This window comes from Mus musculus, chromosome 5 (genome assembly GCF_000001635.26).
Source record: "Mus musculus strain C57BL/6J chromosome 5, GRCm38.p6 C57BL/6J".
In the NCBI taxonomy this organism is placed as follows: domain Eukaryota; kingdom Metazoa; phylum Chordata; class Mammalia; order Rodentia; family Muridae; genus Mus; species Mus musculus.
This window is the reverse complement of record NC_000071.6, coordinates 20107465-20130105: the sequence shown is the minus strand read 5'-3', so window position 1 is coordinate 20130105 and position 22641 is coordinate 20107465. Positions and strand designations below refer to the sequence as shown.

Below are 22641 nucleotides of genomic sequence, written 5' to 3'. Positions count from 1 at the left end.
CCACCCTCAGCAGATGTACGGCTTCCCATTTCTATGACCCTTCAAATTCTGAGGAAAGAAGTGTGTGGGGGCGTGTCACCTGGTTAGGATGCTTGTTCCTAACCAGCTTCCCAGCATCCCTACCAGCAGGCATCTCCATTTTGTTACTATTGGTCTTGACACTGTCCATTAGAGACAGCATTCCTTCCAGCTCCAATTGGGCTCAACATTTCTCATGGTCTCCTCCTCCTCCTCCTCCTCCTCCTCCTCCTCCTCCTCCTCCTCCTCCTCCTCCTCCTCCTCCTCCTCCTCCTCTTCTTCTTCTTCTTCTTCTTCTTCTTCTTCTTCTTCTTCTTCTTCTTCTTCAGGTATTTTCTTCATTTACATTTCCAATGCTATCCCAAAAGCCCCCCACACCCTTCCCCCGAACTCCCCTCCCACCCCCACTCCCAGTTCTTAGGCCTGGCGTTCCCCTGTACTGAGGCAGATGAAGTTTGCAAGATCTATGGGCCTCTCTTTCCACTGGTGGCCAGCTAGGCCATCTTCTGATACATATGCAGCTAGAGACACAAGCTCCAGGGGGTACTGGTTAGTTCATATTGTTGCTCCACCTATAGGGTTGCAGATCCCTTTAGCTCCTTGGGTACTTTCTCTAGCTCCTCCATTGGGGGCCCTGTGATCCATCCAAAAGCTGACTGTGAGCATCCACATCCTATTTATAGTGTCACTTTAAGAATATGTAGAAATCTACATATGTATTCTTTGTATCGAAGACTTTATTTCCTATTCAGGAGAAATTGCTGCTCTCTGATAAGGATGGAGTTGTAGCTGATTAAAGGCTACATAAGGGCTTGACTTGCTGAATATAAGTGAATCCCGACACTGGGGGAATGCTAGTGTACATAATCAAGCAATTGGCATCCACTGTACCTTTCTGTAGCAGAAAACACTGTGACCTACCCTGAATCTCTTCTAAAGTAGAATTATAGTCCTTGCCATCAGCACAGAGTGATAAACACGATTTACAGTGAAGTGTTATGAGACATGTTGATGATAAGGCAGTATTGAATTGAACTTCAAATACAATATTAGGTATTGGCAAAGTGATAAAACAGCATCATTGTGTGCAGTGAATGGCTATCAACTCAGACAATCAGCTTGAGTAAATAGATTAAGTCCTATCTTCACACAATTTCAACAGTGTACTTAAATTCTGTTTTCTCTGTAATGCCATTTTCGTGACTTCTTAGTCAGAAATTATCTAACATTCTTTTCTATAAGCACTTGCTATCTATCACTGCAGCTCACAATTTTCTATTTTGTTGTGGGAAAAGTGCATCCCTGATGAGTCCCTTCTTCAGTAAAAGCAGTAGCACAGGGTTATTAAATATTTTTGGGCCCATAACAATATTAAACAAAACAACATCCAAATATCACTATTATTCCTTTCATTTTTCTTAATCATTGTGTACAGGAGTTTTGCCTGTATGCAAGGATATATATCATATACGTGCCTGGTTCTGGCAAGGTCTGAAGAAGGCTACCTATGCCCTGGAAATGAAGTTACAGATCACTGTGAACTACTCTGTAGGTGCTGGGATTCAAATCTCTCAAATCGCTTAAGCCAGTGGTCTTAAGTGCTGAGGCATCCCTTCAGCCTCCCATTTTACAAGAGATACAGAACTTGGGGTGTATCTATAGTAGCATGTATGTCTAGCTTGCATAAAGCTATGGGATGAACCTCAAGAATAGCAAGCAGTAAATAAGTAAAAAAATAAAATACTGCTAGTAGCTAGAACAAACTAAGAAGAACAAAATAATCAATTATTAGATCATAGTCCAATGCTTACATTAAATATCCCAATTTAACTTAAGAATACTCAAATCCACCAAATAGAATTCTAGTAATTTATGTATATATATAAAACTTCCCCACAGAATCGAAGTTCAATCCTTACTTCCCTTAAGTATGGGCTGCACAACCTAGCTTTGTCCAAGATTCCAGGATGGGGAAGGACTAGAGTGGATGAGAATGTGGATAATATTGCAGTGAAGAAAGCCGACCGGGGCTGGTGAGATGGCTCAGCGGTTAAGAGTGCTGACTGCTCTTCCAAAGGCCCTGAGTTCAAATCCCAGCAACCACATGGTGGCTCACAACCATCCGTAACGAAATCTGATGCCCTCTTCTGGAGTGTCTGAAGACAGCTACAGTAGTGTACTTACATATAATGAATAAATAAATAAACAAATAAACAAACAAACAAACAAATAAATAAATAAATATTAAAAAAAAAAGCCGACCAATGCAGCTCAGTTGTGTAATGATCATGCATGATGTCAACAGCTGCAAGTCATGATTACCTTCATACATCTGCTGTGAATTGATGAGACTGAAAATCACAATCTTGCTCCTCAGAACCCACAAGAAACCACCAAACAAACCCAGTTTGAGTCATTCTATATGATACCTGAGTAGTAATTTTCAAAATTTTCACTATTAAAAAAGTCTGCGAACTTAGGAAATTAGTCTGAACAGGTGAGAGGGTGCGCCAGAGAACCTGACAGCTTCTGGAACAGGCGGAAGCACAGAGGCGCTGAGGCAGCACCCTTTGTGGGCCGGGGACAGCCAGCCACCGTCTGGACCGGAGGACAGGTGCCCGCCCGGCTGGGGAGGCGGCCTAAGCCACAGCAGCAGCGGTCGCCATCTTGGTCCGAGACCCGCCGAACTTGGGAGGTTGGTCTGAACGGGTGAGAGGGTGCGCCGGAGAACCTGACAGCTTCTGGAACGGGCGGAGGCACAGGGGCGCTGAGGCAGCACCCTGTGTGGGCCGGGGACAGCCGGCCACCTTCCGGACCGGAGGACAGGTGCCCACCCGGCTGGGGAGGCGGCCTAAGCCACAGCAGCAGCGGTCGCCATCTTGGTCCCGGGACTCCAAGGAACTTAGGAATTTAGTCTGCTTAGGTGAGAGTCTGTACCACCTGGGAACTGCCAAAGCAACACAGTGTCTGAGAAAGGTCCTGTTTTGGGCCTTCTTCTTCGGCCAGGAGGAGGCCCAAATACAAGATATCTGTGCACCTTCCCTGTAAGAGAGCTTGCCAGCAGAGAGTGCTCTGAGCACTGAAACTCAGAGGAGAGAATCTGTCTCCCAGGTCTGCTGATAGACGGTAACAGAATCACCAGAAGAACAAGCTCTAAACAGAGTCAACTATAACTACTAACTCCAGAGATTACCAGATGGCGAAAGGTAAACGGAGGAATCTTACTAACAGGAACCAAGACCACTCACCATCACCAGAACCCAGCACACCCACTTCGCCCAGTCCAGGGAACCCCAACACACCTGAGAACCTAGACCTAGATTTAAAAGCATATCTCATGATGATGGTAGAGGACATCAAGAAGGACTTTAATAAATCACTTAAAGAAATACAGGAGAACACTGCTAAAGAGTTACAAGTCCTTAAAGAAAAACAGGAAAACACAATCAAACAGGTAGAAGTCCTTACAGAAAAAGAGGAAAAAACATACAAACAGGTGATGGAAATGAACAAAACCATACTAGACCTAAAAAGGGAAGTAGACACAATAAAGAAAACTCAAAGCGAGGCAACACTAGAGATAGAAACCCTAGGAAAGAAATCTGGAACCATAGATTTGAGCATCAGCAACAGAATACAAGAGATGGAAGAGAGAATCTCAGGTGCAGAAGATTCCATAGAGAACATCGGCACAACAATCAAAGAAAATGGAAAATGCAAAAAGATCCTAACTCAAAATATCCAGGAAATCCAGGACACAATAAGAAGACCAAACGTACGGATAATAGGAGTGGATGAGAATGAAGATTTTCAACTCAAAGGTCCAGCAAACATCTTCAACAAAATTATTGAAGAAAACTTCCCAAATCTAAAGAATGAGATGCATATGAACATACAAGAAGCCTACAGAACTCCAAATAGACTGGACCAGAAAAGAAATTCCTCCCGACACATAATAATCAGAACATCAAATGCACTAAATAAAGATAGAATACTAAAAGCAGTAAGGGAAAAAGGTCAAGTAACATATAAAGGCAAGCCTATCAGAATTACACCAGATTTTTCACCAGAGACTATGAAAGCCAGAAGAGCCTGGACAGATGTTATACAGACACTAAGAGAACACAAACTGCAGCCCAGGCTACTATACCCAGCCAAACTCTCAATTATCATAGAGGGAGAAACCAAAGTATTCCACGACAAAACCAAATTCACGCATTATCTCTCCACGAATCCAGCCCTTCAAAGGATAATAACAGAAAAAAACCAATACAAGAACGGGAACAACGCCCTAGAAAAAACAAGAAGGTAATCCCTCAACAAACCTAAAAGAAGACAGCCACAAGAACAGAATGCCACCTTTAACAACTAAAATAACAGGAAGCAACAATTACTTTTCCTTAATATCTCTTAACATCAATGGTCTCAACTCGCCAATAAAAAGACATAGACTAACAAACTGGCTACACAAACAAGACCCAACATTTTGCTGCTTACAGGAAACTCATCTCAGAGAAAAAGATAGACACTACCTCAGAATGAAAGGCTGGAAAACAATTTTCCAAGCAAATGGTATGAAGAAACAAGCAGGAGTAGCCATCCTAATATCTGATAAGATTGACTTCCAACCCAAAGTCATCAAAAAAGACAAGGAGGGACACTTCATTCTCATCAAAGGTAAAATCCTCCAAGAGGAACTCTCAATTCTGAATATCTATGCTCCAAATACAAGAGCAGCCACATTCACTAAAGAAACTTTAGTAAAGCTCAAAGCACACATTGCGCCTCACACAATAATAGTGGGAGACTTCAACACACCACTTTCACCAATGGACAGATCATGGAAACAGAAACTAAACAGGGACACACTGAAACTAACAGAAGTGATGAAACAAATGGATCTGACAGATATCTACAGAACATTTTATCCTAAAACAAAAGGATATACCTTCTTCTCAGCACCTCATGGTACCTTCTCCAAAATTGACCACATAATAGGTCACAAATCAGGCCTCAACAGATTCAAAAATATTGAAATTGTCCCATGTATCCTATCAGATCACCATGCACTAAGGCTGATCTTCAATAACAAAATAAATAACAGAAAGCCAACATTCACATGGAAACTGAACAACACTCTTCTCAATGATACCTTGGTCAAGGAAGGAATAAAGAAAGAAATTAAAGACTTTTTAGAGTTTAATGAAAATGAAGCCACAACGTACCCAAACCTTTGGGACACAATGAAAGCATTTCTAAGAGGGAAACTCATAGCTATGAGTGCCTTCAAGAAAAAACGGGAGAGAGCACATACTAGCAGCTTGACAACACATCTAAAAGCTCTAGAAAAAAAAGAAGCAAATTCACCCAAGAGGAGTAGACGGCAGGAAATAATCAAACTCAGGGGTGAAATCAACCAAGTGGAAACAAGAAGAACTATTCAAAGAATTAACCAAACGAGGAGTTGGTTCTTTGAGAAAATCAACAAGATAGATAAACCCTTAGCTACACTCACTAAAGGGCACAGGGACAAAATCCTAATTAACAAAATCAGAAATGAAAAGGGAGACATAACAACAGATCCTGAAGAAATCCAAAACACCATCAGATCCTTCTACAAAAGGCTATACTCAACAAAACTGGAAAACCTGGACGAAATGGACAAATTTCTGGACAGATACCAGGTACCAAAGTTGAATCAGGATCAAGTTGACCTTCTAAACAGTCCCATATCCCCTAAAGAAATAGAAGCAGTTATTAATAGTCTCCCAGCCAAAAAAAGCCCAGGACCAGACGGGTTTAGTGCAGAGTTCTATCAGACCTTCAAAGAAGATCTAACTCCAGTTCTGCACAAACTTTTTCACAAGATAGAAGTAGAAGGTATTCTACCCAACTCATTTTATGAAGCCACTATTACTCTGATACCTAAACCACAGAAAGATCCAACAAAGATAGAGAACTTCAGACCAATTTCTCTTATGAACATCGATGCAAAAATCCTTAATAAAATTCTCGCTAACCGAATCCAAGAACACATTAAAGCAATCATCCATCCTGACCAAGTAGGTTTTATTCCAGGGATGCAGGGATGGTTTAATATACGAAAATCCATCAATGTAATCCATTATATAAACAAACTCAAAGACAAAAACCACATGATCATCTCGTTAGATGCAGAAAAAGCATTTGACAAGATCCAACACCCATTCATGATAAAAGTTCTGGAAAGATCAGGAATTCAAGGCCAATACCTAAACATGATAAAAGCAATCTACAGCAAACCAGTAGCCAACATCAAAGTAAATGGAGAGAAGCTGGAAGCAATCCCACTAAAATCAGGGACTAGACAAGGCTGCCCACTTTCTCCCTACCTTTTCAACATAGTACTTGAAGTATTAGCCAGAGCAATTCGACAACAAAAGGAGATCAAGGGGATACAAATTGGAAAAGAGGAAGTCAAAATATCACTTTTTGCAGATGATATGATAGTATATATAAGTGACCCTAAAAATTCCAACAGAGAACTCCTAAACCTGATAAACAGCTTCGGTGAAGTAGCTGGATATAAAATTAACTCAAACAAGTCAATGGCCTTTCTCTACACAAAGAATAAACAGGCGGAGAAAGAAATTAGGGAAACAACACCCTTCTCAATAGCCACAAATAATATAAAATATCTCGGCGTGACTCTAACGAAGGAAGTGAAAGATCTGTATGATAAAAACTTCAAGTCCCTGAAGAAAGAAATTAAAGAAGATCTCAGAAGATGGAAAGATCTCCCATGCTCATGGATTGGCAGGACCAACATTGTAAAAATGGCTATCTTGCCAAAAGCAATCTACAGATTCAATGCAATCCCCATTAAAATTCCAACTCAATTCTTCAACGAATTAGAAGGAGCAATTTGCAAATTCATCTGGAATAACAAAAAACCGAGGATAGCAAAAACTCTTCTCAAGGATAAAAGAACCTCTGGTGGAATCACCATGCCTGACCTAAAGCTTTACTACAGAGCAATTGTGATAAAAACTGCATGGTACTGGTATAGAGACAGACAAGTGGACCAATGGAATAGAATTGAAGACCCAGAAATGAACCCACACATCTATGGTCACTTGATCTTCGACAAGGGAGCCAAAACCATCCAGTGGAAGAAAGACAGCATTTTCAACAATTGGTGCTGGCACAACTGGTTGTTATCATGTAGAAGAATGCGAATCGATCCATACTTATCTCCTTGTACTAAGGTCAAATCTAAGTGGATCAAGGAACTTCACATAAAACCAGAGACACTGAAACTTATAGAGGAGAAAGTGGGGAAAAGCCTTGAAGATATGGGCACAGGGGAAAAATTCCTGAACAGAACAGCAATGGCTTGTGCTGTAAGATCGAGAATTGACAAATGGGACCTAATGAAACTCCAAAGTTTCTGCAAGGCAAAAGACACTGTCTATAAGACATAAAGACCACCAACAGACTGGGAAAGGATCTTTACCTATCCTAAATCAGATAGGGGACTAATATCCAACATATATAAAGAACTCAAGAAGGTGGACCTCAGAAAATCAAATAACCCCCTTAAAAAATGGGGCTCAGAACTGAACAAAGAATTCTCACCTGAGGAATACCGAATGGCAGAGAAGCACCTGAAAAAATGTTCAACATCCTTAATCATCAGGGAAATGCAAATCAAAACAACCCTGAGATTCCACCTCACACCAGTGAGAATGGCTAAGATCAAAAATTCAGGTGACAGCAGATGCTGGCGAGGATGTGGAGAAAGAGGAACACTCCTCCATTGTTGGTGGGATTGCAGGCTTGTACAACCACTCTGGAAATCAGTCTGGCGGTTCCTCAGAAAATTGGACATAGTACTACCGGAGGATCCAGCAATACCTCTCCTGGGCATATATCCAGAAGAAGCCCCAACTGGTAAGAAGGACACATGCTCCACTATGTTCATAGCAGCCTTATTTATAATAGCCAGAAACTGGAAAGAACCCAGATGCCCCTCAACAGAGGAATGGATACAGAAAATGTGGTACATCTACACAATGGAGTACTACTCAGCTATTAAAAAGAATGAATTTATGAAATTCCTAGCCAAATGGATGGACCTGGAGAGCATCATCCTGAGTGAGGTAACACAATCACAAAGGAACTCACACAATATGTACTCACTGATAAGTGGATACTAGCCCAAAACCTAGGATACCCACGATATAAGATACAATTTCCTAAACACATGAAACTCAAGAAAAATGAAGACTGAAGTGTGGACACTATGCCCCTCCTTAGAAGTGGGAACAAAACACCCATGGAAGGAGTTACAGAAACAAAGTTTGGAGCTGAGATGAAAGGATGGACCATGTAGAGACTGCCATATCCAGGGATCCACCCCATAATCAGCATCCAAACGCTGACACCATTGCATATACTAGCAAGATTTTATCGAAAGGACCCAGATGTAGCTGTCTCTTGTGAGACTATGCCGGGGCCTAGCAAACACAGAAGTGGATGCTCACAGTCAGCTAATGGATGGATCACAGGGCTCCCAATGGAGGAGCTAGAGAAAGTACCCAAGGAGCTAAAGGGATCTTCAACCCTATAGGTGGAACAACATTATGAACTAACCAGTACCCCTGAGCTCTTGACTCTAGCTGCATATGTATCAAAAGATGGCCTAGTCGGCCATCACTGGAAAGAGAGGCCCATTGGACACGCAGACTTTGTGTGCCCCGGTACAGGGGAACGCCAGGGCCAAAGGGGGGGAGTGGGTGGGTAGGGGAGTGGGGGTGGGTGGGTAAGGGGGACTTTTGGTATAGCATTGGAAATGTAAATGAGCTAAATACCTAATAAAAAATGGAAAAAAAAAAAAAAAAAGTCTGAGATTCTTGAAGCTTGTGAACAACACCCAAACATGAAGCGATAGAATGAAGGAGGAATGGAAATGGTTGGATGACAGCTGACCTGTCAGCAGCTCCCCCGTGTGATAGGTAACAGAGGAGAAATACTAGTTTTAGAACCAAGGAGAGAATGCGATCTTTAGAAAACAAAGCAAAAACAGAGTGAGTTCAGCATCCTTTTCTGAAAGCTCAGCTTCAGTTGAGGTGTGGTCTCCTCTCGGTGTAAAGGCAGCTGCAGAGGGTAGAAACCATGGATGAATATAAAGAGGGAACCTTAGACAATCCATTCAACTTTCATTAACATATAATTTTTAAATGATTTTTCATACAATTTATTTTCATAGTTTCCCTTGTTCAAACCCTCCCAGATAGTCTCTACCTCCCTACCCGTCAAACTTCCTTTTCTCCTTTCCTTCTCCCTTTCCTTAATCTCTGCTTTTCCCTCTCATTACCTACATCCCTACCTTTCTCAAAAGAGAAAAAAAAAAAAGAAAAGAAAATCAAAGCAAGCAAAACACCAATAAGATAAAAAAAAAATGAAACAGAAGTCACACAAAACAACAACCATAAAACAAACAATTAAGAATTCTGTTTTGTATTGGCCATGTGTTCCTGAGCATGGAACCGTCCTTGAGAGTAGTTAATATACCTAGTGGCACTACTGTCCAAAGCTGACCTGTCCTTTCCCAGCTGGCACCAGTTGCAAAGAGATTGTTGGTTAGAGGTGTGATTTTTGTGTCCACCTCTCCTTCTCTGTGCTGAGTGAGACATTTTCTGGTAAATGGCTGAGAAGACAAACTAAATAAGGGACTCAATGCCCTTGCTGTTATCAATGTACACATTCATCAATGCGCACATGAACTCACATGCATTTACATAAAAATAAATTATTTTTTAAAAAGAGAAATCAGGGGAGGAGCATTCATTTCCTGCTTTTTCACTGAGCATGAATCACGATACAAAATCAATATTCCCCAAGTTAGTAGCTCTTTATTTACCAATGATGAACATTCCTGAAACGAATCAGATAAACAAGACCATTTAAAATAACTTTGAAACAAAATAACAAAAAAGAACAAGGAGTGAACCTGGTTACAGAAGTGAGGAACTTCAGAATGAATTCTTCTAAGACATTGAGAAAAGAAATTGAAGATGACTCAAGGATTAGACAAATCTTCTATATGCTCACTGATTGGCAGATGGAGATGATGGAGAAGCCCACATTATCAAAAGTAATCTAGAAATTAAATGCAATCTCTACCAAAACGCTAGTAAATCCTGTACATAAGTGAAACAAATAATCTTAGAATCATGGGGAACCACACATTCCATGGGGGCCAGAGCAATCCAGAGTAAAAAGAAATCTGGAGAAATATCAGTGTTTCATTTGAAAACATAATAAAGATGTAGGGATGGAAATAGCAGTGGACTTGTACCATACCAACATGACACATAGATCAACGAAATAGAATGAGATGAGTTAGAACAGAACCTGGAATTAAGTAACACAGCATCAGTCCTCTGGTTTAAAAAGAATTACCCAAGATTTTAAATCATTTTCATACATGTATACAATGTACTTTGAGCATAATCCCATACATACATTGAACAGAGAGACTTTCTAAAACTGGTGCATAAAGCATAAAAAAAAATCAGGGGTAAGGAGGAAAATAGTAGGGGTGGAGTGAAGAGAAGGGCAGGTATGGGGTGGGAGTATGGTCAGAGTACATGATGTATCTGAAAAAAATGTCTTTAGGAAATCCCAATGTATGCTATTAACATGTATGTTAATAGACCATATATATCATAAATAAAACAGAAAAAGGCAGTCTGACAGGTGGTTGTAGTTTAAGGAAACAGTAATTCAACACAGTGGGGTATCCTGTGTGATGTTCTGGAACAGAGGAAGGACATTGGGTACTTGAATCACATATGTATAAGTTAATTACAATGTATCAGTGCATGCTCATTAGTGCCTAATATGCCGTTCTTAGAATCCTAAGAGGAAGAAAGACTCTAAGTGTAGGTATAGATATAATATTCTTGTTAGTGTTTTACTTTAGGATATATATATATATATATATATATATATATACATATATATATATATGCGCGTTATGGCAGCAGTAGAATAAAGTCATTATTTTAAATCCAGAAGGAGGAACTTAAAAACAAACAAAACAATACACCATTGTACAATGCATCTTCTTTCTTCTTTTGCTGTAGACAACCATTTCAAGATTCCAGATAAGTTAATTAGTGTTTGCTCACATAGTGTCTAATGTTCTGGGCTACTCACATGTGGGGTTGTTATAACACACACACAATCTGCTTCTTTCCTCTGGGACCTGACAACCAAAAGGGGGTATGTGTTTGAATTTGTAATTCTGATATTCCTGTCAAGGCTGAGTGTACAAAACTTAAACTTGGTATCTTGGTGTGCTGAGTGTTTCTTTCTTTCTTCTTTTTATTGGATATTTTCTTTATTTACATTTCAAATATTATCTCCTTTCCCAGTTTCCCCCCTTCCAGAAACCCCTATCCCATTCTCCCTTCCCCCTATGAGGGTGTTCCTCCACCCACCCACTCACTCCCACCTCTCTGCCCTCAATTCCCCTATACTGGGACATCTGTCAAGTCTTCATAGGACCAAGGACCTCTCCTCCCATTGGGACAAAATGGCAAGCAACAGATTGGGAAAAGATCTTTACCAATCCTACATCCAATAGAGGACTAATATCCAATATATTCAAGAACTTAAGAAGTTAGACTCCTGAGAATCAAATAATCCTATTAAAAATGGGGTACAGAGCTAAACAAAGACTTTTCAACTGAGGAATATCAAATGGCCGAGAAGCACCTAAAGAAATGTTCAACATCCTTAGTCATCAGGGAAATGCAAATCAAAACAACCCTGAGATTCCAGTCAGAATGGCTAAGATCAAAAATTCAGGTAACAGCAGATGCTCGTGAGGATGTGGAGAAAAAGGAACACTCCTCCATTGCTGGTGGGATTGCAAGGTGGTACAACTACTCTGGAAATCAGTTTGGTGGTTCCTCAGAAAATTGGACATATTATTACCTGAGGACCCAGCTATACCACTCCTGGGCATATACCCAGAAGATGTTCCAACTGGTAATAAGGACACATTCTCCACTATGTTCACAGCAGCCTTATTTATAATAGCCAGAAGCTGGAAAAAAAAACCCAGATGTCCTCCAACAGAGGAACGGATACTGAAAATGTGGTACATTTACACAATGGAGTACTACTCAGCTATTAAAAACAATGACTTCATGAAATTCTTAGGCAAATGGATGGAACTAGAAAATATCCTGAGTGAGGTAACCCAATCAGAAAAAACACACATGGTATGCACTCACTGATAAGTGGATATTAGCCCAAAAGCTCAGAATACCCAAGATAAAATTTACAGACCACATGAAGCTCAATAAGAAGGAAGAACAAAGTGTGGGTGCTTCAACCCACCAGAGCCCCCAGACTAAACTATCAGCCAAGGAGTACACATGGAGGAATCCATGACTCCAGCTGCATATGTAGCAGATGATAGTGCTGTGCTGAGTGTTTCAAATTGAAGGAAGCTGTGAAGTCAGAAGCAAAGGCTGTCAGGCCTTCTCCTTCCTGTCTGCCTCAATCCTTTTTCCATGAAAGGCTCTGTAGACACCCGGAGCCCCTTCCCTGGAAGGAAGCCATGAGAGACAGAAAGGTTCTGCCATCCACTTTCCACAGAAGCCAGTCAGAAGACCACAGGCCTGGGGCAGGACTGCAGCATATACGGCTCAGGAACAGCCTTGTTAAGTTCCCTTCAGGTCCTCCCGTTGAAGCACCACCTTTATAGCTGGTAATATTTCTCCACACCTATCCACTTCTTCAACTGGACTTGGCTTAAGTAGTTCTTCATTCCTAAGGACTTCCATTCCATTCTCTAACAATGAAAACATTGTTAAATAAATTTGCTTCTCCCCTTTTAGTCTTTTCTTTTCTATCTGAGAGGTATCAGTTATAGCTAGAGAAAATTCACTGCTTCCCTACCATGCATATAACACTGTATTTCTCACATAGTAGGCTCTGAAGTAAGTCATTTGCCTTGCAATTTATATGCATCATTTAATCCAGTAAAAATGGAAAATAAATGTGCAAACTACACAGTTACTATAACTTGTAGAAAACAGTTTAGAAGACAATTAACACTGACCGATGTGATCAAAATGATTAAATAATAAAAATGATTGTAAACGTGAGAGTGGACAAGCAGAGCCCTGCCCCAAATGAAAACCACAGCAACAGGAGAGGGGCTTGACAGATCTGGCATTGCTGTTGCTCAGCAACATGAACTGTTTCTGATGAGAAACAGAAACCAGCAAAATGGCTTACCTGAAAATCTGTCAAGAGAACTGTTGCTCTGTAGGTATTGTTACTTACTTTATAATAAAGTGTAACTTATAATACTACTTCTCTAGAAAAATTATATCCATGTTTTAAGGTTGTATCACAAACTTTTGAACTCGAAGTTACTTAGAAATCTATATCCTTATTTTAGGGTCCATTAACAATGTGGTTACTCATTATGCATAAAGGGCCAAAGAAAAATATGTTCAACTATATACTCTATAGCTGATATATTAGCTTTCATTTCAAGTATTAAACGTTTGAGGGAATAGACGTGCATTTGTTTGGATGGTCATAGAGCATTATTAAAGCTTAGTAATAGTATCTTGTTATGTTTATGATGAGGATTAAAAGTCCAAAATCAGTAGACATCAAGAAAGAAGATTCTAAGCAGAAAAGACAACAGGGAAGGAGGGAGGTTTCTGTTTTGTGGCTTGGTGTGGGTTTTTAGAGAGTATGTCATGAAATGAATATACTATGTGTAAAAAGATAAAGTATGTATATATCACATAAAGTAAATGGAGATATATAGATTCATACTAATACAAGGTACATACTAGTCCTATGGATGAAAAAATTCACGCAGAAAGGGACAAAAGATTATAAATGAAAAAGGAGACACTCTTTAAAATTCACTTTACATCTGTTTGCTGCTCCTCCTCCAAGTCCCCCCCTCCCACAATCCCTCTCCCTATATCCCCCTTCCCTTCTCCTCTGAGAGGGTAGAGTCTCCCCTGGGTATCCCCTCCTCCTTCCAGTCTCTTCTGAGCTAGGTGCATCCTCTTCCACTGAGGCCAGACCAGGCAGTCCCTCTAGAAGAACATATCCCACATACAGGCAACAGCTTTGGGAACAGCCCCAGCTCCAGTTGCTCAGGACCCACATGAAGACCAAGCTGCACAGCTGCTACATATGTGCAGGGAGGCCTAGGCCCACCTTGTGTATGTAGGGTGGGCAGTTCAGACTCTGAGTGCCCCAAGTCCTAGCTGACTTTGTTGGTCTTCCTGGGAAGTTCCTATCCCCTTCTGGGTCTTCAATCCCCCTTCCCTCCAACTCTTCCATAAGGTTCCCCAAGATCCATGCAAGGAGAAACTTTTTTGTTTGCCTTTGAAGACAGGGTTTCTCCAAACTTGTTGTGGAAGGCATTCTTTAGATCAGGCTGGCTGCAGACTCAGAGATTAGCCTGCTTCTGCCACCCCAGTACTGAGATTAAAGGCTGTAACCACTATCAGGATGAGAAACTTAAAAAAAAAAAGATAAAAAAAGAAAGAGGACCTTAGGAGGCAGAATGAAATCATCTCTGTGTATACACAGAAAGAGAGGGCAAGACTGAGAGGGAAAGAAAAGGGCACCTCAGTGGAGTGGAACTGCAGTGCATTCTCACCCTGCCTCCTAGGGCAAGGGGTGTTACATCTTTTATTCCCCTGTTTGAAATGTTAATTATATCATTAGCCTGTGTTCAGGTCCCTCACTGGGAAGGAAGGCTTTCTCTCCTCTGTCAGAAGAAGCCTGAACAAAGCAAAATGTCTTCAGCCTTCCAAAGAAACCTTTTCAACTCCTAGGACATGTCTTACCTGGCTCCCAGAGGCTTCTGCTCACAGCATTTTTGTCTCCATCCAAGTCCAGCATCCTTGGCAGACCCTAAGTCTTTGGCTTACAGGCAAGATCTCAGTTCTGTGGCTAGAGACATTGTGGAGCTTTCCTGAGGCCCAGTCATCCTTTGCTTTACATGAGGAGCTGTATAAAAGCTCCAGTACTGATCAGATCTACTGCTATGTTCCCAGTCTCATGCATATTGACTAACACAACAAAGCTGTACTTACATTCTGAATGCCCGAAAGACTAGCAAGGGACACACAAGAACTAATAGTGTAGAAATCAAGATGTCTCCCTAAAATAAGACAAACTGCTGAGCTGAAAACAGTAAAGACGCAGCAGAGACAAAACCCTTGACTTCCCCCATTTGCCTAAAAGAAAGACAGATTTGCAACTACAAACTGTATCGTGTTTAACCTTCTACCAGAGAGTATGACTACTGACTAAATATTGAGCATAATTCTCAACTCCTATAGGCCTGATGATTGTGCCAGAGGAAGCAACAATAGGCTTCCCTGACTTGCTTTCCCTACCACTTCTTTGCCTTCCCTTTCTGTCCTTTGCACTTTGCCTTAGTATGTCTCTAAAAGTTATTGAAAACCTTGGAAAACTGGGATTCAAAGTCACCTCTTGCAGAATTGCCCACAGACTAGGTAACTATTGTAGCCTGGTAAGGAAATCTTGATCTGCTTTAGCAGATGAGTCTTGAAGCATTCTGTAAGAATCCTCTGCCTCTAGAGGGGTTACAGGTGGCTATCGTGTCACGTGCCCATCAGTGAGTGGCAGAGAGGAGAAGGCTGTGCCTATGTTCAGTGTTCTGATCTGTGAACATCTGAGTAGTTAGGAGTCTAAAGTTCCCTGAAAAAAAAAAAGCAAGCCTGAGATGACTTCCAGTCTGGTGCTATGGGACCCAGACAGGGAATGAGACAATAATAAATAAAAACAAACAAACAAACACTGAAAGAATCCTCAGGAGAAAAAAAAAAACTGTTAAAATAGTTGATTTAGAATAAAAAGACCACAGAGAATTTCTTTTGAATCAGTTTCTAGCAAGCATCTGAGTAGGGAAAGAGTCAGTCATATTACTCTATATTGTCTTGAAATTATTTTAACTTAAGCCATGGACATGTTCAGCCTGACCTGTCCACATCTACAGAGTAGACAAATATCTATTATCCATCCCATTCTCAACCAATGAAAACACAAGTGAGAATGATAGCTTACTCCTAGTGCCTTAAGATTTCTAGTCAATTGATAAGTAACTTAGTTGTCAATTACAATATTTTAATTGTATTGGTGGGTCACTGGGAATACAAAATTTTACTACATCTTTACAAAAAAACTCTCAAAAACAAAAACAAAATCATACCAAGATAGTAGAGGCATTACTAAGTAATGTTGTGAGATCTAGGCAAGCATTTACTTGGAGGCTATGGGACACAACAGTGGACCAGTGTGGGGAGAATGAGAAAAATGCTATAGCCCTTCCAGGAAAACTGCATCTAATGTGCCTTCATCACAGAGAACAAAGATGTAACTTCTTGCCGTTCCTTTTAACACCAAGTTGTTTCTGGATACAATTAGGAACACACACACACACACACAAATGGACATACACACATAGACACACTCATATACACAGATACACACACGGAGAAACACACACATAGATAGACACAGATAAGCAGACATACAAATAGACACACAGACACAGAAACACAAACATAGATACATACAGACATACACATAGACACACAGATAAACAACACAAACACACACATACAAACACACACACACACACACACGCACACACACACGCGCACACACACACACACACACACACACACACACACACACACACACTGTCAGTACCATAGCTTATTCACTCATGCTTTCTAGTTATACGGTGGCAAAAGCTGGCCCCGGCACGAGAGCATGACACATCACAATAGACTATGGGAACATTATCAGCTCTTCAGGAGGAAGATCATTCCCAGGCTGCTTTCTCAAGAGAAAAGTCCCAAACTGGCTGGCTAAAATTGTAGGGATAAAGGTTTTTTCTCGGTATTTACCTGGTTTGGTATTTAGATGAAGAGAAATACCCCTTTTTGAGACTGAAACTGAATCTCTTCAACAGGAGTCCTCTATAACAAACTTAGGTTAAGAGAAGAAATGCTTCCCCTAGAGCTCACCAGTGTTAACTAATATCATTTCCCATTGCTGCTATTATCTTTGTGTGCTTTTGTGAGGATCTTACTGTAAAGATGTAGCTGTATCCTTAGTCCTCCTAGTCAAGGTAATTTAAAAATATTACCAGTTATAATAGGCGTGTGAATATATATTTAGGTGGCATAAGAGCCTCCATGTGGAAATGAGTCCTAGCAAGCAGAGGCACTGTGTTTTTATACTGATGAAGAAATGGAGAGATGTGCAGAGGTGTGATTGGATGCAGCGGCATGATCTAATTCTAAGACATAGACTTATAAAGGCCTGTCTGCTTACACACTGTATTCCTGTGTCTTCAGAGATACCCCATCCTTCTGGGTCCATGGCAGTACATCTCTGTGGGGGACTTTGAACTATTTCAGAGGAAAGTCAGAAAGTCCTTTCTAGGTTTTCTGACTTCTTGCTTTAGGAGAGAAAGGACAGGAGGGAAATCACTCTGTTTCCCACTCATGTTCATGCTATTTTCTCAAATGCCAAGTGGTTGTAGTTTTAGGAGTGTGTTCTGAACCTTATCATGTGCAAAAGGAGTGCTTCCCTATTCCATCCAGCAAAGTACACGATTACAAAATATAGCAAGTAAGCAATAGCCCATGACAACCTTCAGCCATAGGGTATCCAGGGCTTCTAGGAGTCATCAGACAGTAATGCAGCAGAAAGATTTGTGACTCATAAATATTCCCCTTCTCCATACCGAAAGAAGCTTATTAATGCGGGCTCTATAAAATGGCTGTGCAGTATAAATGAAGGGGAATGTGGTATCCAGGGTATAGAGGAGAATAAAAACATATACCTGGGAAATGGAATATAGGTATGAGAGGTTTGGGCCAGTGACAATGTCATAAGCGATCCTGTTCTAGTTTCTTGACACTGGAAGCCCCTTGCTGACAATGATAGAACGGCCTAAGGAAGGAGCCTGGTACCCAGGTAAGCCCTTTCAAGAAAGCAAATGAGACAAGAGTACACGAATTGGATTGTGGCTTCTGTAAGATTTTCAGGATATGTTTGTCAGAGTGACTAACATTATGTGAACAACAACAATAATAAAGATTGTTGATAGGAAAAAATGAAGTTGAAAATATAGCTAGATTTTAGATGATAAATGGGACTTGTGAACAGCTTATTTAACATATCAGAGACTTGTGTTTCTGAATATAGCCCTGCCATATTGGGTCTTCAACAGGCTTCAGTGTGAGGGCTAACCTTTATTTTCAAACCTGATTGGGAAGGATATAGGACATCAGTAAGGCACACCTCTGGGTGTTGGAAGGTTTTCCAGAAAAGGTTACCAGTGCAGGCACAGTTCATCCATCCATCCACCCACCCACCCATCCATTCATCCACCCATCCACCCATTCATCCATCCACCCACCCATCTACCCACCCATCCACCCATCCACCCACCCATCCACCTATCCATCCATCCATCCATCCATCCATCCATCCATCCATCCACCCACCCACCCATCCATCCACCCATCCACCCATTCACCCATCCACCCATCCATTCATCCACCCATCCACCCATCCATCCATTCATCCACCCATCCACCCATCCATCCATTCATCCATCCACCCATCCACCTATCCACCCACCCATCCACCTATCCACCCACCCATCCACCCATCCACCCACTCATCCATTCATCCATCCCTGTACTCATATTTACCCATGCATAGAACGTAAGTCTAATATCGTTACTTTCACGTAGTTTCCAAGCTGTGGTTGTTTATTTGTTATATTTTTTTGAGACAGTGTCTTATGTCCCCAGGCTGAGGCTGAGCCCGTCCTTTAACTGATGCTCCTCCTGCCTCAGCCTTCCAGTTGCTGGAATTAGGGACGTGTGCCACCAGACCCAGCCCTTTGCTTGTCAATGTTTGCATGACCCTAATTAGCTGCTATTTATATTTCCTAGATTTAAAATTCCAAGGTTCTCTTATCATCAGTAGAGACTCACAGGAGATGCCAGCTGCTACTCTGGTCACTAATTAAGAAGTATGAATGCAGAGATGAATAGGGATTGTTTATTAATAGCTCACTTTGAAATGACTTGCTAAAATAATTTATAACCAAATACATCTAAAAATAAAACTAAGCCTTTGTGGGGTAAAACATGCCTTTCTTCATCACTCTTTCAAAATCAAAACTCTTCCACAAATGAACTGAAGACTAATCTCTGTTAGCAGAGAGGAAGGCAAGGCTAGATCCATTCTGAATGCTGGAAGGGACAACCTCAACGTCTAAAAGTCCCAACCGAACTCCCCTGGGGGAAATTGCAAATGAAGATTTATTTGCCCCTGATATGTGTCTAATTAGAATCAGTGATGTGCTGGACAGCACTGAGGGGAACAATCACACACTGGCAGGACAGGATGTGGTGATAACCTACAGGTGAGTTTTATTTCTCTTGTCTATGCTAATTGAGTCATGCTGGAGAATTCAGTGGAAGCCAAATGGAGACAATTTTGCTTTCTTCACTGAGCTCAAATGCCCTGACAGAATAAATCACATCAGCTCTTCTAAGGAGCAGAGGTCACCAATCACAGCTTATGTAATCCAGGTGGGATGGAAAAAACAGCTAAACAAAACATATTAACAAACAGTGCTTCAATATCATTGGCCCAGATCAGTGGAGTGGCTTGAGTCAGCTTAGCTCCCGAGAACATTTGGCTTCTTTGAAAAGAAGTTTTTAATTAGAGCAAGAGCCAGTCTTAAGGAATGGATATTAGACCAGTTGGACTTAGGGAGGACTCTTCTGGTTAGCACCCAGAAAGGGAAAATGCTACTTTCCCACATAACACTATGAGGTGCTCAAAGCTCTTTGGGTAGCACAATCACAGAGCTCATGGAGAATGTGGGCAATGAGGACGAGATATAGTATTTAGGGTCACTAGGAGCAATAGCCTTGTGCTAGGTGACTGAAGCAGGTGGCTGGCATTAGGATTTGGCAGTGTGGCTACAGGACTTATGTTGGCTCAAATCTTGATCTGCCAACAACTGGATGTTTTAATGCTTAATGTCAGCAGAGTAGATGTTTAACGGCAAGTCAATTTCCATCTCTTTAAAATGGACAAAATGCTGTACCTTTTTGCTGGGTTTTGTGAGATGCTGCAACAAATTTATAGTGGGATACTCCCGCTGAGCCTGAGCTCAGCTTGCTGCTGGAAGTTTAGTATTTTTGGAAGAGACAGATGACTTGGGAACCAGGCCAGTCGGGACACCATGTGCATGGAAGGTAAAGCAGCTTCCAGAAAAAGAACCCCTGAGGGACGATCCACTTTGAGCTGGCAATCATCTCAAAAGCAGTGCAGAGGAATGGTGTGGTATATGAGTTGATGCCTTCCACTCAGACTGACTCTGTATCACATCCCTGGATCTGTGTGGGTAATTTATGAAAACAGGGTATTGTGTGTATTGTTATGCTTTGCCACAGGGGTGACCAATTTTTGATATTGCCTTAAAGAGAGTTATCCAAGCAGGAGAGGGTGTTTTTCTACTTTCAACAATCATTGTGCGTTGGTACAGGAAGGTTTCAAACCAATGGTGATTATACTTAAGGCAGTGCCAGTGAACTAAAGGTACTCTACCTCAGAAAGCAGGAAGTAGACAAGGAAGTGGCACTAGCATATATACTTAGGGGACTATGGTATGTAAGCAAAGGAATAGATATGTCAAGTGAGAGTGTGTAGAAGGTCCCACAATTCCTGGGGAGGGTGGCTAGTGGCTGATAGCACCACAGCAACTGGTAGACAAATAGTGAGGGCACTGGGCATATTGACAAGAGGCACTCTGGGAAGGACAGGGCCAACACCTACAGGAGAAACTATATACCTCATTCACTATCTTGTGAATATGGCTGCCCCACTACCCACAGATCACCAGAAATCCCTTAGGAGAGGAAAGCAGGTAGACCTGGGAGAGAGCTATAGAGTAGCTCTCTATAGATATTCCCTAGCCTTGCATGATGGGATGTGAGCAAGTCTTAACTTCATGGAGCATAAACAGGAACACTATCTATACTGTAGACTATCATCTTCCGCACCATTTGTATATGAAGATATGGAGATTCAGAGTATACACATACACATGCATATCCCTTATTATGAAATCATGACTGAGTGCGGAAAATTATGTAGCTATGGTCAAGTTCCTTATTTGTTTTTCAGCTTGTTACCCAATTAGAAAATGGGGATTATGTGACTACTTTAGCTTCAGGAGACTGCACATGTAGAATGGCAATAAAACATGTGTGCATGGGAAGTGTCCAGAAACGTTAGTGTCCTCTATCTCAGGGCAGCCTGAGAATTGTTCAGTTAGCAGCTCAGAACCAGCTTGGTCGTTGAACTCAGCTCTGATAAGTACTAAAGTACTGGCGTCACACCAGAAGGTCTAGCTCTGAGTTCCCATCCTCGCAGCACATACACAATGCTTTGGTCTTCACAAAAAAAACTATGAATCTGACACTGAAGCTGACAACAAATTCTTGAAGAAGGAAAACTTTGGGTAAATTCTAGCTTATATATGGCTGACTGAACTAAGGCAGGGAGTCCATTATGTCTGTCCCTCCAACCGAGCTTCCATTTTTACTCATTGGAACAAAACATAGATGATATGGAATTTAGCATTTCAATCATTTTAAAACATGCAGTCCAGGGGCGTGAATACTCTCCTATTGTGCAATCACCACTACCATCTTAGAAGCATTTTTATTTCTTCAAACTTTAGTCTCCTCAAATCAAAACTTCCCAACCTATCATTGCTCCGAGTGCCATTTTGTTTTCTGTTCTCATGAATTTGAGCATTCTAGGCATGGGATTTGTGTGCTGAAGGGGCTTATTTCACTTAGGATAACAGCTTCTGGGGTGAATCCTATCCTTCATCGTCACATGGCCTCCAAGGGGCTTGGATCTGACCAGAGAAGTGAGGTGATGAGGGAATGAAAGATGCAAACAGAAAAGCAGGGATCAGGTAGTAGGAGTACTTGACTGGGGAAGCCATATCACAATGGAAGCTTAGTGTGCTTATTATAGAGAGTTGAGCAGAGAGCTTGGATTATTGCATACAGCTGAAAAGGGAGGTGGGGTTGTTACATACAGAAAAACAAGAAGGCAGGGTTCAGGTTATACAGCTGGATCAAGGAAATTGGTTTAGATGATGTAGGTAGAAGCAGTCTTTGTACAGAGGCAGTCGTTGGGCCATAAACATTGGAGTGAGAGGAGCTTTGGTGGACATTTCCTACATACTCTGCCAATGCTTGCACCCAGTCCCCTGAGAAAGGTTTTGACACTGCTCTGAGGCTGAGGGTGTGGGATCCTTGATGTGGTCCTACCTGTGTCAAAGACACACATTCACTCAGTAAGTCACTCATTCAAGGCTTGCTCTGCTCCCTACAGCCATGTCATACCACAGGCTTGAATTCCATCCCCATTTGAGGACAATCACATCCTGTAAGGGCTGCATCACACTTCACTTACCCTTACATCCAC

General features: G+C 41.4%; 1 protein-coding gene and 1 non-coding gene across 15 annotated transcripts in view; one reads left to right on the top strand and one right to left on the bottom strand.

The window, feature by feature from the left end:
• Magi2 (membrane associated guanylate kinase, WW and PDZ domain containing 2) overlaps positions 1-22641 on the bottom strand; it is a 1485406-nt gene that overhangs the window by 574687 nt on the left and 888078 nt on the right. The gene's annotated exons all lie outside the window — the stretch shown is intronic.
• On the top strand, positions 15659-15786 carry Gm25761. Its single transcript, XR_003956104.1, has one exon. It is a non-coding gene; the product is annotated as a small nucleolar RNA SNORA17 (small nucleolar RNA).